We start from the raw sequence: 26,821 nt of genomic DNA, 5'->3' as shown, positions 1-26,821 counted from the left end.
GGGCCCCTATATACCGCCTCCTCATGCGGCTGCCAAGTCCAGAGTCTCTCATGGGTCCCTGTACGGCCTCCCATTGCTGCTGTCTCCATCGCCACACTCTGCTGCCATGTGCCACTTTCAGGTCTCTTCACACTGCTGGTGTGTTTAATTTTTTGACATAGGGTGCAGGCAGATTACGGGCCTCACATAGCTGCTGCCAGGCCCCTAATCTGCCATGGGCCCCTATATACCGCCTCCTCATGCTGCTGCCAAGTCCAGAGTCTCTCATGGGTCCCTGTACGGCCTCCCATTGCTGCTGTCTCCATCGCCACACTCTGCTGCCATGTGCCACTTTCAGGTCTCTTCACACTGCTGGTGTGTTAAATTTTTTGACATAGGGTGCAGGCAGATTACGGGCCTCACATAGCTGCTGCCAGGCCCCTAATCTGCCATGGGCCCCTATATACCGCCTCCTCATGCTGCTGCCAAGTCCAGAGTCTCTCATGGGTCCCTGTACGGCCTCCCATTGCTGCTGTCTCCATCGCCACACTCTGCTGCCATGTGCCACTTTCAGGTCTCTTCACACTGCTGGTGTGTTAAATTTTTTGACATAGGGTGCAGGCAGATTACGGGCCTCACATAGCTGCTGCCAGGCCCCTAATCTGCCATGGGCCCCTATATACCGCCTCCTCATGCTGCTGCCAAGTCCAGAGTCTCTCATGGGTCCCTGTACGGCCTCCCATTGCTGCTGTCTCCATCGCCACACTCTGCTGCCATGTGCCACTTTCAGGTCTCTTCACACTGCTGGTGTGTTTAATTTTTTGACATAGGGTGCAGGCAGATTACGGGCCTCACATAGCTGCTGCCAGGCCCCTAATCTGCCATGGGCCCCTATATACCGTCTCCTCATGCTGCTGCCAAGTCCAGAGTCTCTCATGGGTCCCTGTACGGCCTCCCATTGCTGCTGTCTCCATCGCCACACTCTGCTGCCATGTGCCACTTTCAGGTCTCTTCACACTGCTGGTGTGTTAAATTTTTTGACATAGGGTGCAGGCAGATTACGGGCCTCACATAGCTGCTGCCAGGCCCCTAATCTGCCATGGGCCCCTATATACCGCCTCCTCATGCTGCTGCCAAGTCTAGAGTCTCTCATGGGTCCCTGTACGGCCTCCCATTGCTGCTGTCTCCATCGCCACACTCTGCTGCCATGTGCCACTTTCAGGTCTCTTCACACTGCTGGTGTGTTTAATTTTTTGACATAGGGTGCAGGCAGATTACGGGCCTCACATAGCTGCTGCCAGGCCCCTAATCTGCCATGGGCCCCTATATACCGCCTCCTCATGCGGCTGCCAAGTCCAGAGTCTCTCATGGGTCCCTGTACGGCCTCCCATTGCTGCTGTCTCCATCGCCACACTCTGCTGCCATGTGCCACTTTCAGGTCTCTTCACACTGCTGGTGTGTTTAATTTTTTGACATAGGGTGCAGGCAGATTACGGGCCTCACATAGCTGCTGCCAGGCCCCTAATCTGCCATGGGCCCCTATATACCGCCTCCTCATGCTGCTGCCAAGTCCAGAGTCTCTCATGGGTCCCTGTACGGCCTCCCATTGCTGCTGTCTCCATCGCCACACTCTGCTGCCATGTGCCACTTTCAGGTCTCTTCACACTGCTGGTGTGTTTAATTTTTTGACATAGGGTGCAGGCAGATTACGGGCCTCACATAGCTGCTGCCAGGCCCCTAATCTGCCATGGGCCCCTATATACCGCCTCCTCATGCTGCTGCCAAGTCCAGAGTCTCTCATGGGTCCCTGTACGGCCTCCCATTGCTGCTGTCTCCATCGCCACACTCTGCTGCCATGTGCCACTTTCAGGTCTCTTCACACTGCTGGTGTGTTTAATTTTTTGACATAGGGTGCAGGCAGATTACGGGCCTCACATAGCTGCTGCCAGGCCCCTAATCTGCCATGGGCCCCTATATACCGCCTCCTCATGCTGCTGCCAAGTCTAGAGTCTCTCATGGGTCCCTGTACGGCCTCCCATTGCTGCTGTCTCCATCGCCACACTCTGCTGCCATGTGCCACTTTCAGGTCTCTTCACACTGCTGGTGTGTTTAATTTTTTGACATAGGGTGCAGGCAGATTACGGGCCTCACATAGCTGCTGCCAGGCCCCTAATCTGCCATGGGCCCCTATATACCGCCTCCTCATGCTGCTGCCAAGTCCAGAGTCTCTCATGGGTCCCTGTACGGCCTCCCATTGCTGCTGTCTCCATCGCCACACTCTGCTGCCATGTGCCACTTTCAGGTCTCTTCACACTGCTGGTGTGTTTAATTTTTTGACATAGGGTGCAGGCAGATTACGGGCCTCACATAGCTGCTGCCAGGCCCCTAATCTGCCATGGGCCCCTATATACCGCCTCCTCATGCTGCTGCCAAGTCTAGAGTCTCTCATGGGTCCCTGTACGGCCTCCCATTGCTGCTGTCTCCATCGCCACACTCTGCTGCCATGTGCCACTTTCAGGTCTCTTCACACTGCTGGTGTGTTTAATTTTTTGACATAGGGTGCAGGCAGATTACGGGCCTCACATAGCTGCTGCCAGGCCCCTAATCTGCCATGGGCCCCTATATACCGCCTCCTCATGCTGCTGCCAAGTCCAGAGTCTCTCATGGGTCCCTGTACGGCCTCCCATTGCTGCTGTCTCCATCGCCACACTCTGCTGCCATGTGCCACTTTCAGGTCTCTTCACACTGCTGGTGTGTTAAATTTTTTGACATAGGGTGCAGGCAGATTACGGGCCTCACATAGCTGCTGCCAGGCCCCTAATCTGCCATGGGCCCCTATATACCGCCTCCTCATGCTGCTGCCAAGTCTAGAGTCTCTCATGGGTCCCTGTACGGCCTCCCATTGCTGCTGTCTCCATCGCCACACTCTGCTGCCATGTGCCACTTTCAGGTCTCTTCACACTGCTGGTGTGTTAAATTTTTTGACATAGGGTGCAGGCAGATTACGGGCCTCACATAGCTGCTGCCAGGCCCCTAATCTGCCATGGGCCCCTATATACCGCCTCCTCATGCTGCTGCCAAGTCCAGAGTCTCTCATGGGTCCCTGTACGGCCTCCCATTGCTGCTGTCTCCATCGCCACACTCTGCTGCCATGTGCCACTTTCAGGTCTCTTCACACTGCTGGTGTGTTTAATTTTTTGACATAGGGTGCTGGCAGATTACGGGCCTCCCATTGCTGCTGCCAGACATGTAATCTGCCATGGGCCCCCGTACCGACTCCTCATGCTGTGACGTTGCAACAAGGTGTAATTCAACCCTACATATGTTAGACCGCCTTTACGAACAGCTAAAGGCCATCACAGATTTCCTGATGTTAAAAGCGGATAAAGGTACTCCCTGTGTAACTTAGATGTCAGCCATTGTCAGCTCATGTGTGACACCTGCGCTTGCTCAGGCCCTTTGAGGAGGCCACGCTATTCGTGAGTCGGCAGGACTATGGGATGAATGAGGTCAAATCGGCCATGGGCCCCCGTACCGCCTGTTCACGCTGATGCTGGTCCCACAGTGTGACCTGGGTCCCTGTACGGCCTCCCATTGCTTCCACTCTGCCATGTACCTCTTTGAAATCTCCTCACACTCCTGCGGTTGTCCATTTTGTCATAGGTTGCTGGCAGATTAGCGGCCTTCCATAGGTGCCGCCAGGCCCCATATCGACCATGGGCCCCCGTACCTCCTGGTCACGCTGCTGCTGAGCCCACAGTGTGACCTGGGTCCCTGTACGGCCTCCCATTGCTTCCACTCTGCCATGTGCCACTTTGAAATCTCCTCACACTCCTGCGGTTGTCCATTTTGTCATAGGTTGCTGGCAGATTACAGGCCTTCCATAGGTGCCACCAAGCCCCATATCGGCCATGGGCCCCCGTACCGCCTGGTCACGCTGCTGCTGGGCCCACAGTGTGACCTGGGTCCCTGTACCACCTCCCATTGCTCCCACTCTGCCATGTGCCACTTTCAGGTCTCCTCACGCTCCTGCTGGTTTCCATTTTGTCATAGGTTGCTGTATGGCCTCCCATTGCTGCTGCCTCCACCGCCACACTGTGGCTCCAAACACTGGTTTTGGCCCCGTGACTGGCCAAAGGAGTGAAGTGTGCAGTGATTCTAAGATCGACGGCACTCATCTGCATGTCATACTGACAGACAGTATTATTTCTCTTCCCCAGCAGACTCCAAGGGCATTTAAATTAAAGGTACAGTGTTCTGCACTAATATTAAGTCTCTCTGAAGCCTAGAAACACCCTTTTTTAAGTTAAATTCGACTCGAATCGAATATTGTCCACGAATTCGCCGAATCAGTCGAATCGAATTTTTCATTTCTTCGCTCATCTCTAATATTCATCCATTGGATCTTAAGTCCAACGCCTTAACCACTCGGCCATGCTGGTGATTGTTATCTGTCCCCTGAAAGAGAGTGCTTTTTTCACTTTGATGTAAACCACTGCAGGTGGCCTTTTACCATTCATTTTTGACTCTGCCATTCACAACAGGAATTTGCTCTGAAGGATGTTTCTTATTACCATATGAGATGACAAAGCTCCAATATCTTTTGGTTCGCAATCATGAGTTAACCACTCTGCCATTTCTCTCGCTATGCAGCACAGGACATCTGAGAAAAGAGTGCTGATTTTCATGTTGGAGGAGAGTATAGAAGGTTGACTGTTAGCCTTTGGAATGATGATTCTACCAGTAAGCACAGGGACTTGTTCTGACAAGTGCTTTTGTAGTCTTTTTATAGTCCCTGTATGTAGCTTCCATTTTTAGGGCATACCCTTAGGTTGTTGTCCGACAGGTCTACAATTTGTACCCTTGAACCCAGTTTTTGTACTCATTATAGGTGATTATTATTTTTTTGCATTTTTAACTTGTGTTATTGTATACATGTTTTTTTTTCTTTTTTTTTGCCTCTATTTATTGGTATTGTTGCCTTATTCCCCAATAAACAATCCTTCTTTCATTTTCAGTGTGTCAGGAAATGTAGTAAACTCTTAGAACTGATTTCTTGGCAAAGCACCTGATTAGGTTTCCAACGGTGAACTTTTTCAAAGTTGGCAGAACGGCATTTCATTGTCAAGCCAACAGTGCCAAGAAATCGACTTTGGCACAGCTTTTTGACCTTCTGCTCTCACGCTTGTACGAAAGGATCACGTGGTGATACTACTTCAAGTAGATGAAATGACTTCTTGATTTAACAAGAGGCATTTGTTAGTTGCTGAAAGCAGCCTATATTTTCATCTTATGTTGTGTGTTTTAAAACCTTTTTCAGAGCTTTCAATTGCCACAACTGCTATAAATGTTTACCAGGAGTGGGGTTCGAACCCACGTGGATATTCATCCATTGGATCTTAAGTCCAACGCCTTAACCAATCGGCCATCCTGGTGACTGTTGTTTGGACACTGTGAGAGAGTGCTTTTTTTCACTTTGTCGAAAACCAGTGCAGGTGGCCTGTTACCATTCATTTTTGACTCTGCCATTCACAACAGGGATTTGCTCTGAAGGATGTTTCTTATTACCATATGAGATGACAAAGCTCCAATAGCCTTTGGTTCGCAATCATGAGTTAACCACTCTGCCATTTCTCTCGCTATGCAGCACAGGACATCTGAGAAAAGAGTTCTGATTTTCATGTTGGAGGAGAGTATAGAAGGTTGACTGTTAGCCTTTGGAATGATGATTCTACCAGTAAGCACAGGGACTTGTTCTGACAAGTGCTTTTGTAGTCTTTTTATAGTCCCTGTATGTAACTTCCATTTTTAGGGCATACCCTTAGGTTGTTGTCCGACAGGTCTACAATTTGTACCCTTGAACCAGGTTTTTGTACTCATTATAGGTGATTATTATTTTTTTGCGTTTTTAACTTGTGTTATTGTATACATTTTTTTTTCTTTTTTTTGCCTCTATTTATTGGTATTGTTTCCTTATTCCCCAATAAACAATCCTTCTTTCATTTTCAGTGTGTCAGGAAATGTAGTAAACTCTTAGAAGTGATTTCTTGGCAAAGCACCTGATTAGGTTTCCAACGGTGAACTTTTTCAAAGTTGGCAGAACGGCATTTCATTGTCAAGCCAACAGTGCCAAGAAATCGACTTTGGCACAGCTTTTTGACCTTCTGCTCTCACGCTTGTACGAAAGGATCACGTGGTGATATTACTTCAAGTAGATGAAATGACTTCTTGATTTAACAAGAGGCATTTGTTAGTTGCTGAAAGCAGCCTATATTTTCATCTTATGTTGTGTGTTTTAAAACCTTTTTCAGAGCTTTCAATTGCCACAACTGCTATAAATGTTTACCAGGAGTGGGGTTCGAACCCACGTGGATATTCATCCATTGGATCTTAAGTCCAACGCCTTAACCACTCGGCCATCCTGGTGACTGTTGTTTGGACACTGTGAGAGAGTGCTTTTGTTCACTTTGTCGAAAACCAGTGCAGGTGGCCTGTTACCATTCATTTTTGACTCTGCCATTCACAACAGGGATTTGCTCTGAAGGATGTTTCTTATTACCATATGAGATGACAAAGCTCCAATAGCCTTTGGTTCGCAATCATGAGTTAACCACTCTGCCATTTCTCTCGCTATGCAGCACAGGACATCTGAGAAAAGAGTTCTGATTTTCATGTTGGAGGAGAGTATAGAAGGTTGACTGTTAGCCTTTGGAATGATGATTCTACCAGTAAGCACAGGGACTTGTTCTGACAAGTGCTTTTGTAGTCTTTTTATAGTCCCTGTATGTAACTTCCATTTTTAGGGCATACCCTTAGGTTGTTGTCCGACAGGTCTACAATTTGTACCCTTGAACCAGGTTTTTGTACTCATTATAGGTGATTATTATTTTTTTGCGTTTTTAACTTGTGTTATTGTATACATTTTTTTTTCTTTTTTTTGCCTCTATTTATTGGTATTGTTTCCTTATTCCCCAATAAACAATCCTTCTTTCATTTTCAGTGTGTCAGGAAATGTAGTAAACTCTTAGAAGTGATTTCTTGGCAAAGCACCTGATTAGGTTTCCAACGGTGAACTTTTTCAAAGTTGGCAGAACGGCATTTCATTGTCAAGCCAACAGTGCCAAGAAATCGACTTTGGCACAGCTTTTTGACCTTCTGCTCTCACGCTTGTACGAAAGGATCACGTGGTGATATTACTTCAAGTAGATGAAATGACTTCTTGATTTAACAAGAGGCATTTGTTAGTTGCTGAAAGCAGCCTATATTTTCATCTTATGTTGTGTGTTTTAAAACCTTTTTCAGAGCTTTCAATTGCCACAACTGCTATAAATGTTTACCAGGAGTGGGGTTCGAACCCACATGGATATTCATCCATTGGATCTTAAGTCCAACGCCTTAACCACTCGGCCATCCTGGTGACTGTTGTTTGGATACTGTGAGAGAGTGCTTTTTTTCACTTTGTCGAAAACCAGTGCAGGTGGCCTGTTACCATTCATTTTTGACTCTGCCATTCACAACAGGGATTTGCTCTGAAGGATGTTTCTTATTACCATATGAGATGACAAAGCTCCAATAGCCTTTGGTTCGCAATCATGAGTTAACCACTCTGCCATTTCTCTCGCTATGCAGCACAGGACATCTGAGAAAAGAGTTCTGATTTTCATGTTGGAGGAGAGTATAGAAGGTTGACTGTTAGCCTTTGGAATGATGATTCTACCAGTAAGCACAGGGACTTGTTCTGACAAGTGCTTTTGTAGTCTTTTTATAGTCCCTGTATGTAACTTCCATTTTTAGGGCATACCCTTAGGTTGTTGTCCGACAGGTCTACAATTTGTACCCTTGAACCAGGATTTTGTACTCATTATAGGTGATTATTATTTTTTTGCGTTTTTAACTTGTGTTATTGTATACATTTTTTTTTCTTTTTTTTGCCTCTATTTATTGGTATTGTTTCCTTATTCCCCAATAAACAATCCTTCTTTCATTTTCAGTGTGTCAGGAAATGTAGTAAACTCTTAGAAGTGATTTCTTGGCAAAGCACCTGATTAGGTTTCCAACGGTGAACTTTTTCAAAGTTGGCAGAACGGCATTTCATTGTCAAGCCAACAGTGCCAAGAAATCGACTTTGGCACAGCTTTTTGACCTTCTGCTCTCACGCTTGTACGAAAGGATCACGTGGTGATATTACTTCAAGTAGATGAAATGACTTCTTGATTTAACAAGAGGCATTTGTTAGTTGCTGAAAGCAGCCTATATTTTCATCTTATGTTGTGTGTTTTAAAACCTTTTTCAGAGCTTTCAATTGCCACAACTGCTATAAATGTTTACCAGGAGTGGGGTTCGAACCCACGTGGATATTCATCCATTGGATCTTAAGTCCAACGCCTTAACCACTCGGCCATCCTGGTGACTGTTGTTTGGACACTGTGAGAGAGTGCTTTTTTTCACTTTGTCGAAAACCAGTGCAGGTGGCCTGTTACCATTCATTTTTGACTCTGCCATTCACAACAGGGATTTGCTCTGAAGGATGTTTCTTATTACCATATGAGATGACAAAGCTCCAATAGCCTTTGGTTCGCAATCATGAGTTAACCACTCTGCCATTTCTCTCGCTATGCAGCACAGGACATCTGAGAAAAGAGTTCTGATTTTCATGTTGGAGGAGAGTATAGAAGGTTGACTGTTAGCCTTTGGAATGATGATTCTACCAGTAATCACAGGGACTTGTTCTGACAAGTGCTTTTGTAGTCTTTTTATAGTCCCTGTATGTAACTTCCATTTTTAGGGCATACCCTTAGGTTGTTGTCCGACAGGTCTACAATTTGTACCCTTGAACCAGGTTTTTGTACTCATTATAGGTGATTATTATTTTTTTGCGTTTTTAACTTGTGTTATTGTATACATTTTTTTTTCTTTTTTTTGCCTCTATTTATTGGTATTGTTTCCTTATTCCCCAATAAACAATCCTTCTTTCATTTTCAGTGTGTCAGGAAATGTAGTAAACTCTTAGAAGTGATTTCTTGGCAAAGCACCTGATTAGGTTTCCAACGGTGAACTTTTTCAAAGTTGGCAGAACGGCATTTCATTGTCAAGCCAACAGTGCCAAGAAATCGACTTTGGCACAGCTTTTTGACCTTCTGCTCTCACGCTTGTACGAAAGGATCACGTGGTGATATTACTTCAAGTAGATGAAATGACTTCTTGATTTAATAAGAGGCATTTGTTAGTTGCTGAAAGCAGCCTATATTTTCATCTTATGTTGTGTGTTTTAAAACCTTTTTCAGAGCTTTCAAATGTCACAACTGCTATAAATGGTTACCAGGAGTGGGGTTCGAACCCACGTGGATATTCATCCATTGGAGCTTAAGTCCAACACCTTAACCACTCGGCCATCCTGGTGACTGTTGTTTGTTCACTGTGAGAGAGTGCTTTTTTTCACTTTGATGTAAACCACTGCAGGTGGCCTTTTACCATTCATTTTTGACTCTGCCATTCACAACAGGAATTTGCTCTGAAGGATGTTTCTTATTACCATATGAGATGACTAGAGATGAGCGAAGTATTCAAAAATTCGATTCGACTGATTCGGCGAATTCGTGGAAAAATTTCGATTCGAGTCGAATATATTCGCTGTGAATTTAACTTAAAAAAGGGTGTTTCTAGGCTTCAGAGAGACTTAATATTAGTGCTGAACACTGTACCTTTAATTTAAATGCCCTTGGAGTCTGCTGGGGAAGAGAAATAATACTGTCAGGCAGTATGACATGCAGATGAGTGCCGTCGATCTTAGAATCACCGCACACTTCACTCATTTGGCCAGTCACGGGGCCAAAACCAGAGTGTGGAGCCACAGTGTGGCGGTGGAGGCAGCAGCAATGGGAGGCCATACAGCACCCTATGACAAAAATGGAAACCACCAGCAGTGTGAGGAGACCTGAAAGTGGCACATGGCAGAGTGTGGCGATAGAGACAGCAGCAATGGGAGGCCGTACAGGGACCCATGACACACTCTGGACCTGGCAGCAGCATGAGGAGGCGGTACAGGGGCCCATGGCAGATTACGGGCCTGGCAGCAGCATGAGGAGTCGGTACGGGGCCCATGGCAGATTACAGGCCTGGCAGCAGCAATGGGAGGCCGTACAGGGACCCATGACACAATCTGGACCTGGCAGCAGCATGGGGAGGCGGTACAGGGGCCCATGACAGATTACGGGCCTGGCAGCAGCATTTTTAGTCGGTACGGGGGCCCATGACACACTCTGGACCTGGCAGCAGCATGAGGAGGCGGTACAGGGGCGCATGACAGATTACGAGCCTGGCAGCAGCAACTTGGACAGGAGGACGTTCAGTTTCTGCACCGTCTGGTGCGTGCTCGCAAACTGTTGTCTCTTGGAAACGGATTCCAAGAAAGACTGCTGACGGAATCCGTGAAGAGGAGTAGCAGGAGAAGGAGCATCTGAACGAGCGGAATATGCCAACAAGCGACAACAGGGGCCCATGACAGATTACGGGCCTGGCAGCAGCATGAGGAGTCGGTACGGGGGCCCATGGCAGATTAGGGGCCTGGCAGCAGCTATGGGAGGCCCGTAATCTGCCAGCACCCTATGACAAAAAATGGAACCCACCAGCAGTGTGAGGAGACCTGAAAGTGGCACATGGCAGAGTGTGGCGATGGAGACAGCAGCAATGGGAGGCCGTACAGGGACCCATGAGAGACTCTGGACCTGGCAGCAGCATGAGGAGGCAGTATAGGGGCCCATGGCAGATTAGGGGCCTGGCAGCAGCTATAGGAGGCCCGTAATCTGCCAGCACCCTATGACAAAAAATGGAATACACCAGCAGTGTGAGGAGACCTGAAAGTGGCACATGGCAGAGTGTGGCGATGGAGACAGCAGCAATGGGAGGCCGTACAGGGACCCATGAGAGACTCTAGACTTGGCAGCAGCATGAGGAGGCGGTATAGGGGCCCATGGCAGATTAGGGGCCTGGCAGCAGCTATGGGAGGCCCGTAATCTGCCAGCACCCTATGACAAAAAATGGAACACACCAGCAGTGTGAGGAGACCTGAAAGTGGCACATGTTTGGGGCATGATTCATGGCGGATTTAGTCAGTTGTGTCAGGAACTGGTGGTTTGAAATCCAGACTAATCCACGCCTGATTCATTTTCACAAACGTCAGTCTCTCCACACTTTGGGTGGACAGTCGTGTCCTCCGCGGAGTTGCAATACCTCCTGCCGCACTAAACACGCGCTCCGATGCCACGCTACTGGCCGGGCATGACAGCCTTTCAAGGGCAAATTCAGCTAGTTGGGTCCAAAGGTCAAGTTTCGTTGCCCAGTAGTCAAGGGGATTGTCTACCTCGGTTGGCAGGGTGCTGTCCAAGTAGGCCTAAGCCTGTTGTTTGAGGTCCTGCTCCAGGTCCACCTGATGCTGCTGCTGCTGCTGCGGCTGGTTAGTAGTTTCCTCACTGCGCTGGTGAAGAAAGCTACTCATCATCGACTGCAGACTGAGGCAGCCGCTGCTGGTGGAGCTGCCACTGCTCCTACCACCCCACCCCTCCCCTGCTGCCATGGCAGCGGAACGCGAGCGCACAGGGCCCACAGTGTCTGAGGATGGACGTTGGCGCAGACAGGCAGAGACCAGCTGACTACATAGGTGGTTTTTATAGTACGTTATTTTGGCCTCCCTCTCAGCAGGTGTGAAAAAGGCCACCATTTTGGACCGGTAGCGAGGGTCCAACAAGGTGGACAGCCAAAAGTCATCCCTCTGTCTGATGGTTATTATTCGGCTGTCGCTACGCAAGCAACCGAGCATGCTATGGGCCATTTGTGCCAAGGAATGCGAGGGACTCCCTGCCTCCATCTCCACAGCATACTGCCACGGTGCGTCTGGGTCCTCTGTCTCCTCCTCTTCCTCCTCCACCAGATGCTCCTGCTCCTCCACTCCTGTCCGCTGAGTGGAAAAACCACCCATTTCACTCAATAATTCCTGAGCACCAATGTCCTCCTCTACCTCCTCCTCTTCTTCCTGTCCTGCCCCCACAGGGGTCATGTGGCGTTGAGATCTGTGCGCCACGTCTACCGCACCCTGACCAGCCATTGTTAACAGCATTTGTTCCAGGACGTGCAACAGAGGAATGACGTCGTTCATCCCATAGTCCTGCCGACTCACGAATAGCGTGGCCTCCTCAAAGGGCCTGAGCAAGCGCAGGTGTCACGCATGAGCTGCCAATGGCTGACATCTAAGTTACACAGGGAGTACCTTTATCCGCTTTTAACATCAGGAAATCGGTGATGGCCTTTCGCTGTTCGTAAAGGCGGTCTAACATATGTAGGGTTGAATTCCACCTTGTTGCAACGTCACAGCATGAGGAGTCGGTACGGGGGCCCATGGCAGATTACGTGCCTGGCAGCAGCAATGGGAGGCCCGTAATCTGCCAGCACCCTATGTCAAAAAATTCAACACACCAGCAGTGTGAGGAGACCTGAAAGTGGCACATGGCAGAGTGTGGCTATGGAGACAGCAGCAATGGGAGGCCGTACAGGGACCCATGACACACTCTGGACTTGGCAGCAGCATGAGGAGGCGGTATAGGGGCCCATGGCAGATTAGGGGCCTGGCAGCAGCAATGGGAGGCCCGTAATCTGCCAGCACCCTATGTCAAAAAATTCTACACACCAGCAGTGTGAGGAGACCTGAAAGTGGCACATGGCAGAGTGTGGCGATGGAGACAGCAGCAATGGGAGGCCGTACAGGGACCCATGAGAGACTCTGGACCTGGCAGCAGCATGAGGAGGCGGTATATAGGGGCCTATGGCAGATTAGGGGCCTGGCAGCAGCTATAGGAGGCCCGTAATCTGCCAGCACCCTATGTCAAAAAATTCTACACACCAGCAGTGTGAGGAGACCTGAAAGTGGCACATGGCAGAGTGTGGCGATGGAGACAGCAGCAATGGGAGGCCGTACAGGGACCCATGAGAGACTCTGGACCTGGCAGCAGCATGAGGAGGCGGTATATAGGGGCCTATGGCAGATTAGGGGCCTGGCAGCAGCTATGGGAGGCCCGTAATCTGCCAGCACCCTATGTCAAAAAACTGAACACACCAGCAGTGTGTGAGGAGACCTGAAAGTGGCACATGGCAGAGTGTGGCGATGGAGACAGCAGCAATGGGAGGCCGTACAGGGACCCATGACAGACTCTGGACCTGGCAGCAGCATGAGGAGGCGGTATATAGGGGCCTATGGCAGATTAGGGGCCTGGCAGCAGCTATGGGAGGCCCATAATCTGCCAGCACCCTATGTCAAAAAACTGAACACACCAGCAGTGTGTGAGGAGACCTGAAAGTGGCACATGGCAGAGTGTGGCGATGGAGACAGCAGCAATGGGAGGCCGTACAGGGACCCATGACAGACTCTGGACCTGGCAGCAGCATGAGGAGGCGGTATATAGGGGCCTATGGCAGATTAGGGGCCTGGCAGCAGCTATAGGAGGCCCGTAATCTGCCAGCACCCTATGTCAAAAAATTCTACACACCAGCAGTGTGTGAGGAGACCTGAAAGTGGCACATGGCAGAGTGTGGCGATGGAGACAGCAGCAATGGGAGGCCGTACAGGGACCCATGAGAGACTCTGGACCTGGCAGCAGCATGAGGAGGCGGTATATAGGGGCCTATGGCAGATTAGGGGCCTGGCAGCAGCTATGGGAGGCCCGTAATCTGCCAGCACCCTATGTCAAAAAATTCTACACACCAGCAGTGTGTGAGGAGACCTGAAAGTGGCACATGGCAGAGTGTGGCGATGGAGACAGCAGCAATGGGAGGCCGTACAGGGAACCATGAGAGACTCTGGACCTGGCAGCAGCATGAGGAGGCGGTATATAGGGGCCTATGGCAGATTAGGGGCCTGGCAGCAGCTATGGGAGGCCCGTAATCTGCCAGCACCCTATGTCAAAAAACTGAACACACCAGCAGTGTGTGAGGAGACCTGAAAGTGGCACATGGCAGAGTGTGGCGATGGAGACAGCAGCAATGGGAGGCCGTACAGGGACCCATGACAGACTCTGGACCTGGCAGCAGCATGAGGAGGCGGTATATAGGGGCCTATGGCAGATTAGGGGCCTGGCAGCAGCTATGGGAGGCCCGTAATCTGCCAGCACCCTATGTCAAAAAACTGAACACACCAGCAGTGTGTGAGGAGACCTGAAAGTGGCACATGGCAGAGTGTGGCGATGGAGACAGCAGCAATGGGAGGCCGTACAGGGACCCATGACAGACTCTGGACCTGGCAGCAGCATGAGGAGGCGGTATATAGGGGCCTATGGCAGATTAGGGGCCTGGCAGCAGCTATGGGAGGCCCGTAATCTGCCAGCACCCTATGTCAAAAAACTGAACACACCAGCAGTGTGTGAGGAGACCTGAAAGTGGCACATGGCAGAGTGTGGCGATGGAGACAGCAGCAATGGGAGGCCGTACAGGGACCCATGACAGACTCTGGACCTGGCAGCAGCATGAGGAGGCGGTATATAGGGGCCTATGGCAGATTAGGGGCCTGGCAGCAGCTATAGGAGGCCCGTAATCTGCCAGCAACCTATGTCAAAAAATTCTACACACCAGCAGTGTGTGAGGAGACCTGAAAGTGGCACATGGCAGAGTGTGGCGATGGAGACAGCAGCAATGGGAGGCCGTACAGGGACCATGAGAGACTCTGGACCTGGCAGCAGCATGAGGAGGCGGTATATAGGGGCCTATGGCAGATTAGGGGCCTGGCAGCAGCTATGGGAGGCCCGTAATCTGCCAGCACCCTATGTCAAAAAATTCTACACACCAGCAGTGTGTGAGGAGACCTGAAAGTGGCACATGGCAGAGTGTGGCGATGGAGACAGCAGCAATGGGAGGCCGTACAGGGAACCATGAGAGACTCTGGACCTGGCAGCAGCATGAGGAGGCGGTATATAGGGGCCTATGGCAGATTAGGGGCCTGGCAGCAGCTATGGGAGGCCCGTAATCTGCCAGCACCCTATGTCAAAAAACTGAACACACCAGCAGTGTGTGAGGAGACCTGAAAGTGGCACATGGCAGAGTGTGGCGATGGAGACAGCAGCAATGGGAGGCCGTACAGGGACCCATGAGAGACTCTGGACCTGGCAGCAGCATGAGGAGGCGGTATATAGGGGCCTATGGCAGATTAGGGGCCTGGCAGCAGCTATGGGAGGCCCGTAATCTGCCAGCACCCTATGTCAAAAAACTGAACACACCAGCAGTGTGTGAGGAGACCTGAAAGTGGCACATGGCAGAGTGTGGCGATGGAGACAGCAGCAATGGGAGGCCGTACAGGGACCCATGACAGACTCTGGACCTGGCAGCAGCATGAGGAGGCGGTATATAGGGGCCTATGGCAGATTAGGGGCCTGGCAGCAGCTATGGGAGGCCCGTAATCTGCCAGCACCCTATGTCAAAAAACTGAACACACCAGCAGTGTGTGAGGAGACCTGAAAGTGGCACATGGCAGAGTGTGGCGATGGAGACAGCAGCAATGGGAGGCCGTACAGGGACCCATGAGAGACTCTGGACCTGGCAGCAGCATGAGGAGGCGGTATATAGGGGCCTATGGCAGATTAGGGGCCTGGCAGCAGCTATAGGAGGCCCGTAATCTGCCAGCACCCTATGTCAAAAAATTCTACACACCAGCAGTGTGTGAGGAGACCTGAAAGTGGCACATGGCAGAGTGTGGCGATGGAGACAGCAGCAATGGGAGGCCGTACAGGGACCCATGAGAGACTCTGGACCTGGCAGCAGCATGAGGAGGCGGTATATAGGGGCCTATGGCAGATTAGGGGCCTGGCAGCAGCTATGGGAGGCCCGTAATCTGCCAGCACCCTATGTCAAAAAATTCTACACACCAGCAGTGTGTGAGGAGACCTGAAAGTGGCACATGGCAGAGTGTGGCGATGGAGACAGCAGCAATGGGAGGCCGTACAGGGACCCATGAGAGACTCTGGACCTGGCAGCAGCATGAGGAGGCGGTATATAGGGGCCTATGGCAGATTAGGGGCCTGGCAGCAGCTATGGGAGGCCCGTAATCTGCCAGCACCCTATGTCAAAAAATTCTACACACCAGCAGTGTGTGAGGAGACCTGAAAGTGGCACATGGCAGAGTGTGGCGATGGAGACAGCAGCAATGGGAGGCCGTACAGGGACCCATGACAGACTCTGGACCTGGCAGCAGCATGAGGAGGCGGTATATAGGGGCCTATGGCAGATTAGGGGCCTGGCAGCAGCTATGGGAGGCCCGTAATCTGCCAGCACCCTATGTCAAAAAATTCTACACACCAGCAGTGTGTGAGGAGACCTGAAAGTGGCACATGGCAGAGTGTGGCGATGGAGACAGCAGCAATGGGAGGCCGTACAGGGACCCATGAGAGACTCTGGACCTGGCAGCAGCATGAGGAGGCGGTATATAGGGGCCTATGGCAGATTAGGGGCCTGGCAGCAGCTATGGGAGGCCCGTAATCTGCCAGCACCCTATGTCAAAAAACTGAACACACCAGCAGTGTGTGAGGAGACCTGAAAGTGGCACATGGCAGAGTGTGGCGATGGAGACAGCAGCAATGGGAGGCCGTACAGGGACCCATGACAGACTCTGGACCTGGCAGCAGCATGAGGAGGCGGTATATAGGGGCCTATGGCAGATTAGGGGCCTGGCAGCAGCTATAGGAGGCCCGTAATCTGCCAGCACCCTATGTCAAAAAATTCTACACACCAGCAGTGTGTGAGGAGACCTGAAAGTGGCACATGGCAGAGTGTGGCGATGGAGACAGCAGCAATGGGAGGCCGTACAGGGACCCATGAGAGACTCTGGACCTGGCAGCAGCATGAGGAGGCGGTATATAGGGGCCTATGGCAGATTAGGGGCCTGGCAGCAGCTATGGGAGGCCCGTAATCTGCCAGCACCCTATGTCAAAAAACTGAACACACCAGCAGTGTGTGAGGAGACCTGAAAGTGGCACATGGCAGAGTGTGGCGATGGAGACAGCAGCAATGGGAGGCCGTACAGGGACCCATGAGAGACTCTGGACCTGGCAGCAGCATGAGGAGGCGGTATATAGGGGCCTATGGCAGATTAGGGGCCTGGCAGCAGCTATGGGAGGCCCGTAATCTGCCAGCACCCTATGTCAAAAAATTCTACACACCAGCAGTGTGTGAGGAGACCTGAAAGTGGCACATGGCAGAGTGTGGCGATGGAGACAGCAGCAATGGGAGGCCGTACAGGGACCCATGAGAGACTCTGGACCTGGCAGCAGCATGAGGAGGCGGTATATAGGGGCCTATGGCAGATTAGGGGCCTGGCAGCAGCTATGGGAGGCCCGTAATCTGCCAGCACCCTATGTCAAAAAATTCTACACACCAGCAGTGTGTGAGGAGACCTGAAAGTGGCACATGGCAGAGTGTGGCGATGGAGACAGCAGCAATGGGAGGCCGTACAGGGACCCATGACAGACTCTGGACCTGGCAGCAGCATGAGGAGGCGGTATATAGGGGCCTATGGCAGATTAGGGGCCTGGCAGCAGCTATGGGAGGCCCGTAATCTGCCAGCACCCTATGTCAAAAAACTGAACACACCAGCAGTGTGTGAGGAGACCTGAAAGTGGCACATGGCAGAGTGTGGCGATGGAGACAGCAGCAATGGGAGGCCGTACAGGGACCCATGAGAGACTCTGGACCTGGCAGCAGCATGAGGAGGCGGTATATAGGGGCCTATGGCAGATTAGGGGCCTGGCAGCAGCTATAGGAGGCCCGTAATCTGCCAGCACCCTATGTCAAAAAATTCTACACACCAGCAGTGTGTGAGGAGACCTGAAAGTGGCACATGGCAGAGTGTGGCGATGGAGACAGCAGCAATGGGAGGCCGTACAGGGACCCATGAGAGACTCTGGACCTGGCAGCAGCATGAGGAGGCGGTATATAGGGGCCTATGGCAGATTAGGGGCCTGGCAGCAGCTATGGGAGGCCCGTAATCTGCCAGCACCCTATGTCAAAAAATTCTACACACCAGCAGTGTGTGAGGAGACCTGAAAGTGGCACATGGCAGAGTGTGGCGATGGAGACAGCAGCAATGGGAGGCCGTACAGGGACCCATGAGAGACTCTGGACCTGGCAGCAGCATGAGGAGGCGGTATATAGGGGCCTATGGCAGATTAGGGGCCTGGCAGCAGCTATGGGAGGCCCGTAATCTGCCAGCACCCTATGTCAAAAAACTGAACACACCAGCAGTGTGTGAGGAGACCTGAAAGTGGCACATGGCAGAGTGTGGCGATGGAGACAGCAGCAATGGGAGGCCGTACAGGGACCCATGACAGACTCTGGACCTGGCAGCAGCATGAGGAGGCGGTATATAGGGGCCTATGGCAGATTAGGGGCCTGGCAGCAGCTATAGGAGGCCCGTAATCTGCCAGCACCCTATGTCAAAAAATTCTACACACCAGCAGTGTGTGAGGAGACCTGAAAGTGGCACATGGCAGAGTGTGGCGATGGAGACAGCAGCAATGGGAGGCCGTACAGGGACCCATGAGAGACTCTGGACCTGGCAGCAGCATGAGGAGGCGGTATATAGGGGCCTATGGCAGATTAGGGGCCTGGCAGCAGCTATGGGAGGCCCGTAATCTGCCAGCACCCTATGTCAAAAAACTGAACACACCAGCAGTGTGTGAGGAGACCTGAAAGTGGCACATGGCAGAGTGTGGCGATGGAGACAGCAGCAATGGGAGGCCGTACAGGGACCCATGAGAGACTCTGGACCTGGCAGCAGCATGAGGAGGCGGTATATAGGGGCCTATGGCAGATTAGGGGCCTGGCAGCAGCTATGGGAGGCCCGTAATCTGCCAGCACCCTATGTCAAAAAATTCTACACACCAGCAGTGTGTGAGGAGACCTGAAAGTGGCACATGGCAGAGTGTGGCGATGGAGACAGCAGCAATGGGAGGCCGTACAGGGACCCATGAGAGACTCTGGACCTGGCAGCAGCATGAGGAGGCGGTATATAGGGGCCTATGGCAGATTAGGGGCCTGGCAGCAGCTATGGGAGGCCCGTAATCTGCCAGCACCCTATGTCAAAAAATTCTACACACCAGCAGTGTGTGAGGAGACCTGAAAGTGGCACATGGCAGAGTGTGGCGATGGAGACAGCAGCAATGGGAGGCCGTACAGGGACCCATGAGAGACTCTGGACCTGGCAGCAGCATGAGGAGGCGGTATATAGGGGCCTATGGCAGATTAGGGGCCTGGCAGCAGCTATGGGAGGCCCGTAATCTGCCAGCACCCTATGTCAAAAAATTCTACACACCAGCAGTGTGTGAGGAGACCTGAAAGTGGCACATGGCAGAGTGTGGCGATGGAGACAGCAGCAATGGGAGGCCGTACAGGGAACCATGAGAGACTCTGGACCTGGCAGCAGCATGAGGAGGCGGTATATAGGGGCCTATGGCAGATTAGGGGCCTGGCAGCAGCTATAGGAGGCCCATAATCTGCCAGCACCCTATGTCAAAAAATTCAACACACCAGCAGTGTGAGGAGACCTGAAAGTGGCACATGGCATGAGACACTGTGGACCTGGCAGCAGCATGAGGAGGCGGTATATAGGGGCCCATGGCAGATTAGGGGCCTGGCAGCAGCTATGGGAGGCCCGTAATCTGCCAGCACCCTATGTCAAAAAATTCAACACACCAGCAGTGTGTGAGGAGACCTGAAAGTGGCACATGGCAGAGTGTGGCGATGGAGACAGCAGCAATGGGAGGCCGTACAGGGACCCATGAGAGACTCTGGACCTGGCAGCAGCATGAGGAGGCGGTATATAGGGGCCTATGGCAGATTAGGGGCCTGGCAGCAGCTATAGGAGGCCCATAATCTGCCAGCACCCTATGTCAAAAAATTCAACACACCAGCAGTGTGAGGAGACCTGAAAGTGGCACATGGCATGAGACACTGTGGACCTGGCAGCAGCATGAGGAGGCGGTATATAGGGGCCCATGGCAGATTAGGGGCCTGGCAGCAGCTATGGGAGGCCCGTAATCTGCCAGCACCCTATGTCAAAAAATTCAACACACCAGCAGTGTGTGAGGAGACCTGAAAGTGGCACATGGCAGAGTGTGGCGATGGAGACAGCAGCAATGGGAGGCCGTACAGGGAACCATGAGAGACTCTGGACCTGGCAGCAGCATGAGGAGGCGGTATATAGGGGCCTATGGCAGATTAGGGGCCTGGCAGCAGCTATAGGAGGCCCGTAATCTGCCAGCACCCTATGTCAAAAAATTCTACACACCAGCAGTGTGAGGAGACCTGAAAGTGGCACATGGCAGAGTGTGGCGATGGAGACAGCAGCAATGGGAGGCCGTACAGGGACCCATGAGAGACTCTGGACCTGGCAGCAGCATGAGGAGGCGGTATATAGGGGCCTATGGCAGATTAGGGGCCTGGCAGCAGCTATGGGAGGCCCGTAATCTGCCAGCACCCTATGTCAAAAAATTCAACACACCAGCAGTGTGTGAGGAGACCTGAAAGTGGCACATGGCAGAGTGTGGCGATGGAGACAGCAGCAATGGGAGGTCTCCCATTGTCCCAACATGGCCCAAATAGTCCCAACATGGGCCCCCTGGCCACGCTTGACTTTCTGGCCACATAGTCGACATACGGCTACGTTTACTTCCTCGGGCGGCTTGACGAAAAATTGCCACACCGCCGAGTAGGAAACTTTGCCCCCGATACTCCTCACTGGCTGACTGCTGCTTCCTCCGTGCACACCGGCACCACTACTGGCCGTGGTGGTAGGCTGCAGTGGAGCTGGTGCTCTACTCCGTGGCCGTTTGGCTCCACTGACACTGCTTCCACTGACACTGCTGCGACCCTGCTGCTGTCTCCTGGGCAACCCACCAACTGTTTCGCTCACTGCCAAGCTGCCACCCTCTTCTCCTGATGATGCGGAAGAAATTGCCTGATGACGACGAGGCTGCCAAGTGCGATCAACCTCCTCATCATCAAGTAGGGTCTCCGCCTCACTACTATCCCCCTCGGCTGCGTCTGGGTCAGGAGACAGACCTGTCTCTAGACCGGCTACCGGGCCACTCTCCTCGCCACTACTTCTTCGCCTAGCTGCTGAAAAGTCGGATGTCTCCCCCCGTTCCTGACCGCCCTCTGTTAGCTCTTCCTCACTGTACAGTGGGGCTGAGCCCACAGCATGCGATACTTCGCTTGGTGAGGGAACACCAAAGGACAGGGGCAGGTAGAGGACACGTGATTTCAGTGGGCTTGGTCCCGGGCCATGCCAACTAACGGTTGTGTCTGACGTACCCACCGACCGTTGGCTGTAGGTGTCAGAGGTGACCTGGGAAGAGGAAGACGACTGAGCCAACCAATCGATGACGGCAGGGTTGTCGGTGGAGACACGACCGCTGGATGACACCGGGAGCACTGGCCTCTGGCTGCGAATAGTGCTGCCTCGACCCCTTCCTCTGCTGCCACGTCTGCTCGCTCCTAAAACATTGCCTCCTCTGCCACTCCTCTGCATGTTGTCTGACATACTCTTTAATTAAACGATTATGTGTCCCTGAGTAACAATTCTGTGTCTGTGCGAGTAACAATTCTGTGGCCCTAAGTAACAGTTCTGTGGCCCTCAGTAACAATTCTGTGTCCCTGAGTAACAATTCTGTGTCTGTGCGAGTAACAATTCTGTGGCCCTAAGTAACAGTTCTGTGGCCCTCAGTAACAATTCTGTGTCCCTGATTAACGTTTCTGTGGCCCCAAGTAACAGTTCTGTGGCCCTCAGTAACAATTCTGTGTCTGTGCGAGTAACAATTCTGTGTCTGTGCGAGAAACAATTCTGTGGCCCTAAGTAACAGTTCTGTGTCCCTCAGTAACAGTTCTGTTTCCCTGAGTAACAATTCTGTGTCTGTGCGAGTAAGAATTCTGTGTCTGTGCGAGTAACAATTCTGTGGCCCTAAGTAACAGTTCTGTGGCCCTCAGTAACAGTTCTGTGTCCCTGAGTAACAATTCTGTGTCTGTGCGAGTAACAATTCTGTGTCTGTGCGAGTAACAATTCTGTCTGTGCGAGTAACAATTCTGTGGCCCTAAGTAACGGTTCTGTGGCCCTCAGTAACAGTTCTGTGTCCCTGTGTAACAATTCTGTGTCTGTGCGAGTAACAATTCTGTGGCCCTAAGTAACAGTTCTGTGGCCCTCAGTAACAATTCTGTGTCCCTGATTAACGTTTCTGTGGCCCCAAGTAACAGTTCTGTGGCCCTCAGTAACAATTCTGTGTCTGTGCGAGTAACAATTCTGTGTCTGTGCGAGTAACAATTCTGTGGCCCTAAGTAACGGTTCTGTGGCCCTCAGTAACAGTTCTGTGTCCCTGTGTAACAATTCTGTGTCTGTGCGAGTAACAATTCTGTGGCCCTAAGTAACAGTTCTGTGGTCCTCAGTAACAATTCTGTGTCTGTGCGAGTAACAATTCTGTGGCCCTAAGTAACAGTTCTGTGGCCCTCAGTAACAATTCTGTGTCTGTCCCTGAGTAACAATTCTGTGGCCCTAACTAAAGTTTCTGTGGCCCTAAGTAACAATTCTCTGGCACTCAGTAACAATTCTGTCTGTCCCTGAGTAACAATTCTGTGGCCCTAATAACGTTTCTGTGGCCCTAAGTAACAATTATCTGGCACTCAGTAACAATTCTGTCTGTCCCTGAGTAAAAATTCTGTGGCCCTAAGTAAAGTTTCTGTGGCCGTGAGTAACAATTCTCTGGCACTCCGTAACAATTCTGTCTGTCCCTGAGTAACAATTCTCTGGCACTCAGTAACAATTCTGTCTGTCCCTGAGTAAAAATTCTGTGGCCCTAAGTAAAGTTTCTGTGGCCCTGAGTAACAATTCTCTGGCACTCCGTAACAATTCTGTCTGTCCCTGAGTAACAATTCTCTGGCACTCAGTAACAATTCTGTCTGTCCCTGAGTAAAAATTCTGTGGCCCTAATTAAAGTTTCTGTGGCCCTAAGTAACAATTCTCTGGCACTCAGTAACAATTCTGTCTGTCCCTGAGTAACAATTCTCTGGCACTCCGTAACAATTCTGTCTGTCCCTGAGTAACAATTCTCTGGCACTCAGTAACAATTCTGTCTGTCCCTGAGTAAAAATTCTGTGGCCCTAAGTAAAGTTTCTGTGGCCCTGAGTAACAATTCTCTGGCACTCCGTAACAATTCTGTCTGTCCCTGAGTATGAATTCTGTGGCCCTAACTAGCATTTCTTTGTCCCTAAGTAACAGTTCTGTGGCCCTGAGTAACAATTCTGTGTCTGTGCGAGTAACAATTCTGTGGCCCTAAGTAACAGTTCCGTGGCCCTCAGTAACAGTTCTGTGTCTGTGCGAGTAACAATTCTGTGTCTGTGCGAGTAACAATTCTGTGGCCCTAAGTAAAGTTTCTGTGGCCCTCAGTAACAGTTCTGTGTCTGTGCGAGTAACAATTCTGTGTCTGTGCGAGTAACAATTCTGTGGCCCTAAGTAAAGTTTCTGGGGCCCTAAGTAACAATTCTCTGGCACTCAGTAACAATTCTGTCTGTCCCTGAGTAACAATTCTCTGGCACTCAGTAACAATTCTGTCTGTCCCTGAGTAAAAATTCTGTGGCCCTAAGTAAAGTTTCTGTGGCCCTGAGTAACAATTCTCTGGCACTCCGTAACAATTCTGTCTGTCCCTGAGTAACAATTCTCTGGCACTCAGTAACAATTCTGTCTGTCCCTGAGTAAAAATTCTGTGGCCCTAAGTAAAGTTTCTGTGGCCCTGAGTAACAATTCTCTGGCACTCCGTAACAATTCTGTCTGTCCCTGAGTATGAATTCTGTGGCCCTAACTAGCGTTTCTTTGTCCCTAAGTAACAGTTCTGTGGCCCTGAGTAACAATTCTGTGTCTGTGCGAGTAACAATTCTGTGGCCCTAAGTAACAGTTCTGTGGCCCTCAGTAACAGTTCTGTGTCTGTGCAAGTAACAATTCTGTGTCTGTGCGAGTAACAATTCTGTGGCCCTAAGTAACAGTTCTGTGGCCTTCAGTAACAATTCTGTGTCTGTGCGAGTAACAATTCTGTGTCTGTGCGAGTAACAATTCTGTGGCCCTAAGTAAAGTTTCTGTGGCCCTAAGTAACAATTCTCTGGCACTCAGTAACAATTCTGTCTGTCCCTGAGTAACAATTCTCTGGCACTCAGTAACAATTCTGTCTGTCCCTGAGTAAAAATTCTGTGGCCCTAATTAAAGTTTCTGTGGCCCTAAGTAACAATTCTCTGGCACTCAGTAACAATTCTGTCTGTCCCTGAGTAACAATTCTCTGGCACTCCGTAACAATTCTGTCTGTCCCTGAGTAACAATTCTCTGGCACTCAGTAACAATTCTGTCTGTCCCTGAGTAAAAATTCTGTGGCCCTAAGTAAAGTTTCTGTGGCCCTGAGTAACAATTCTCTGGCACTCCGTAACAATTCTGTCTGTCCCTGAGTATGAATTCTGTGGCCCTAACTAGCATTTCTTTGTCCCTAAGTAACAGTTCTGTGGCCCTGAGTAACAATTCTGTGTCTGTGCGAGTAACAATTCTGTGGCCCTAAGTAACAGTTCTGTGGCCCTCAGTAACAGTTCTGTGTCTGTGCAAGTAACAATTCTGTGTCTGTGCGAGTAACAATTCTGTGGCCCTAAGTAACAGTTCTGTGGCCTTCAGTAACAATTCTGTGTCTGTGCGAGTAACAATTCTGTGTCTGTGCGAGTAACAATTCTGTGGCCCTAAGTAAAGTTTCTGTGGCCCTAAGTAACAATTCTCTGGCACTCAGTAACAATTCTGTCTGTCCCTGAGTAACAATTCTCTGGCACTCAGTAACAATTCTGTCTGTCCCTGAGTAAAAATTCTGTGGCCCTAATTAAAGTTTCTGTGGCCCTAAGTAACAATTCTCTGGCACTCAGTAACAATTCTGTCTGTCCCTGAGTAACAATTCTCTGGCACTCCGTAACAATTCTGTCTGTCCCGGGGTAACAATTCTCTGGCACTCAGCAACAATTCTGTCTGTCCCTGAGTAAAAATTCTGTGGCCCTAAGTAAAGTTTCTGTGGCCCTGAGTAACAATTCTCTGGCACTCCGTAACAATTCTGTCTGTCCCTGAGTATGAATTCTGTGGCCCTAACTAGCATTTCTTTGTCCCTAAGTAACAGTTCTGTGGCCCTGAGTAACAATTCTGTGTCTGTGCGAGTAACAATTCTGTGGCCCTAAGTAACAGTTCTGTGGCCCTCAGTAACAGTTCTGTGTCTGTGCGAGTAACAATTCTGTGTCTGTGCGAGTAACAATTCTGTGTCTGTGCGAGTAACAATTCTGTGGCCCTAAGTAAAGTTTCTGTGGCCCTCAGTAACAGTTCTGTGTCTGTGCGAGTAACAATTCTGTGTCTGTGCGAGTAACAATTCTGTGGCCCTAAGTAAAGTTTCTGTGGCCCTAAGTAACAATTCTCTGGCACTCAGTAACAATTCTGTCTGTCCCTGAGTAACAATTCTCTGGCACTCAGTAACAATTCTGTCTGTCCCTGAGTAAAAATTCTGTGGCCCTAAGTAAAGTTTCTGTGGCCCTGAGTAACAATTCTCTGGCACTCCGTAACAATTCTGTCTGTCCCTGAGTAACAATTCTCTGGCACTCAGTAACAATTCTGTCTGTCCCTGAGTAAAAATTCTGTGGCCCTAAGTAAAGTTTCTGTGGCCCTGAGTAACAATTCTCTGGCACTCCGTAACAATTCTGTCTGTCCCTGAGTATGAATTCTGTGGCCCTAACTAGCGTTTCTTTGTCCCTAAGTAACAGTTCTGTGGCCCTGAGTAACAATTCTGTGTCTGTGCGAGTAACAATTCTGTGGCCCTAAGTAACAGTTCTGTGGCCCTCAGTAACAGTTCTGTGTCTGTGCGAGTAACAATTCTGTGTCTGTGCGAGTAACAATTCTGTGGCCCTAAGTAACAGTTCTGTGGCCTTCAGTAACAATTCTGTGTCTGTGCGAGTAACAATTCTGTGTCTGTGCGAGTAACAATTCTGTGGCCCTAAGTAAAGTTTCTGTGGCCCTAAGTAACAATTCTCTGGCACTCCGTAACAATTCTGTCTGTCCCTGAGTAACAATTCTCTGGCACTCAGTAACAATTCTGTCTGTCCCTGAGTAAAAATTCTGTGGCCCTAAGTAAAGTTTCTGGGGCCCTGAGTAACAATTCTCTGGCACTCAGTAACAATTCTGTCTGTCCCTGAGTAACAATTCTCTGGCACTCAGTAACAATTCTGTCTGTCCCTGAGTAAAAATTCTGTGGCCCTAAGTAAAGTTTCTGTGGCCCTAAGTAACAATTCTCTGGCACTCAGTAACAATTCTGTCTGTCCCTGAGTAACAATTCTCTGGCACTCAGTAACAATTCTGTCTGTCCCTGAGTAACAATTCTCTGGCACTCAGTAACAATTCTGTCTGTCCCTGAGTAAAAATTCTGTGGCCCTAATAACGTTTCTGTGGCCCTAAGTAACAATTCTCTGGCACTGAGTAACAATTCTGTCTGTCCCTGATTATGAATTCTGTGGCCCTAACTAGCGTTTCTTTGTCCCTAAATAACGATTCTGTGGCCCTCATTAACAAGTCTGTGTCCCTGAGTAATGGTTCTCTGTCCCTAAGTAACTTTTCTCTGTCCCCAATTATCGTTTCTGTGGCCCTAACTCTGTCCCTGTCCCTAGTACAGAGCGGTCTGCCTCTGTTCAATAACTGCAGGCAAATGAAGAATTCCAAAATGGCCGCTATTTATAGCTCGACCATTACACAGTGCTGGCTGGCTGGCTGCTGATT

The 26,821-nt window shown here is 50.4% G+C and overlaps 5 non-coding genes across 5 annotated transcripts; all 5 read right to left on the bottom strand.

Annotated features, from left to right (window-relative positions):
• Positions 1-5,331: 5,331 nt before the first annotated feature.
• TRNAL-UAA (transfer RNA leucine (anticodon UAA)) lies at positions 5,332-5,414 on the bottom strand. Its single transcript has one exon. It is a non-coding gene; the product is annotated as a tRNA-Leu (tRNA).
• A 908-nt stretch (positions 5,415-6,322) lies between these two features.
• TRNAL-UAA (transfer RNA leucine (anticodon UAA)) lies at positions 6,323-6,405 on the bottom strand. The gene has a single exon. It is a non-coding gene; the product is annotated as a tRNA-Leu (tRNA).
• A 908-nt stretch (positions 6,406-7,313) lies between these two features.
• On the bottom strand, positions 7,314-7,396 carry TRNAL-UAA (transfer RNA leucine (anticodon UAA)). The gene has a single exon. It is a non-coding gene; the product is annotated as a tRNA-Leu (tRNA).
• A 908-nt stretch (positions 7,397-8,304) lies between these two features.
• On the bottom strand, positions 8,305-8,387 carry TRNAL-UAA (transfer RNA leucine (anticodon UAA)). Its single transcript has one exon. It is a non-coding gene; the product is annotated as a tRNA-Leu (tRNA).
• Positions 8,388-9,295: 908 nt separating this feature from the next.
• Positions 9,296-9,378, bottom strand: TRNAL-UAA (transfer RNA leucine (anticodon UAA)). Its single transcript has one exon. It is a non-coding gene; the product is annotated as a tRNA-Leu (tRNA).
• Between the last annotated feature and the right edge of the window lie 17,443 nt (positions 9,379-26,821).

The sequence above is a fragment of the Staurois parvus genome, unplaced genomic scaffold (genome assembly GCF_062004578.1).
Source record: "Staurois parvus isolate SC_StPar_1 unplaced genomic scaffold, SC_StPar_1.0 ptg000390l, whole genome shotgun sequence".
Taxonomy (NCBI): Eukaryota; Metazoa; Chordata; class Amphibia; order Anura; family Ranidae; genus Staurois; species Staurois parvus.
The sequence above is the reverse complement of the archived record's forward strand: the minus strand, read 5'-3'. Positions and strand labels throughout refer to the sequence as shown.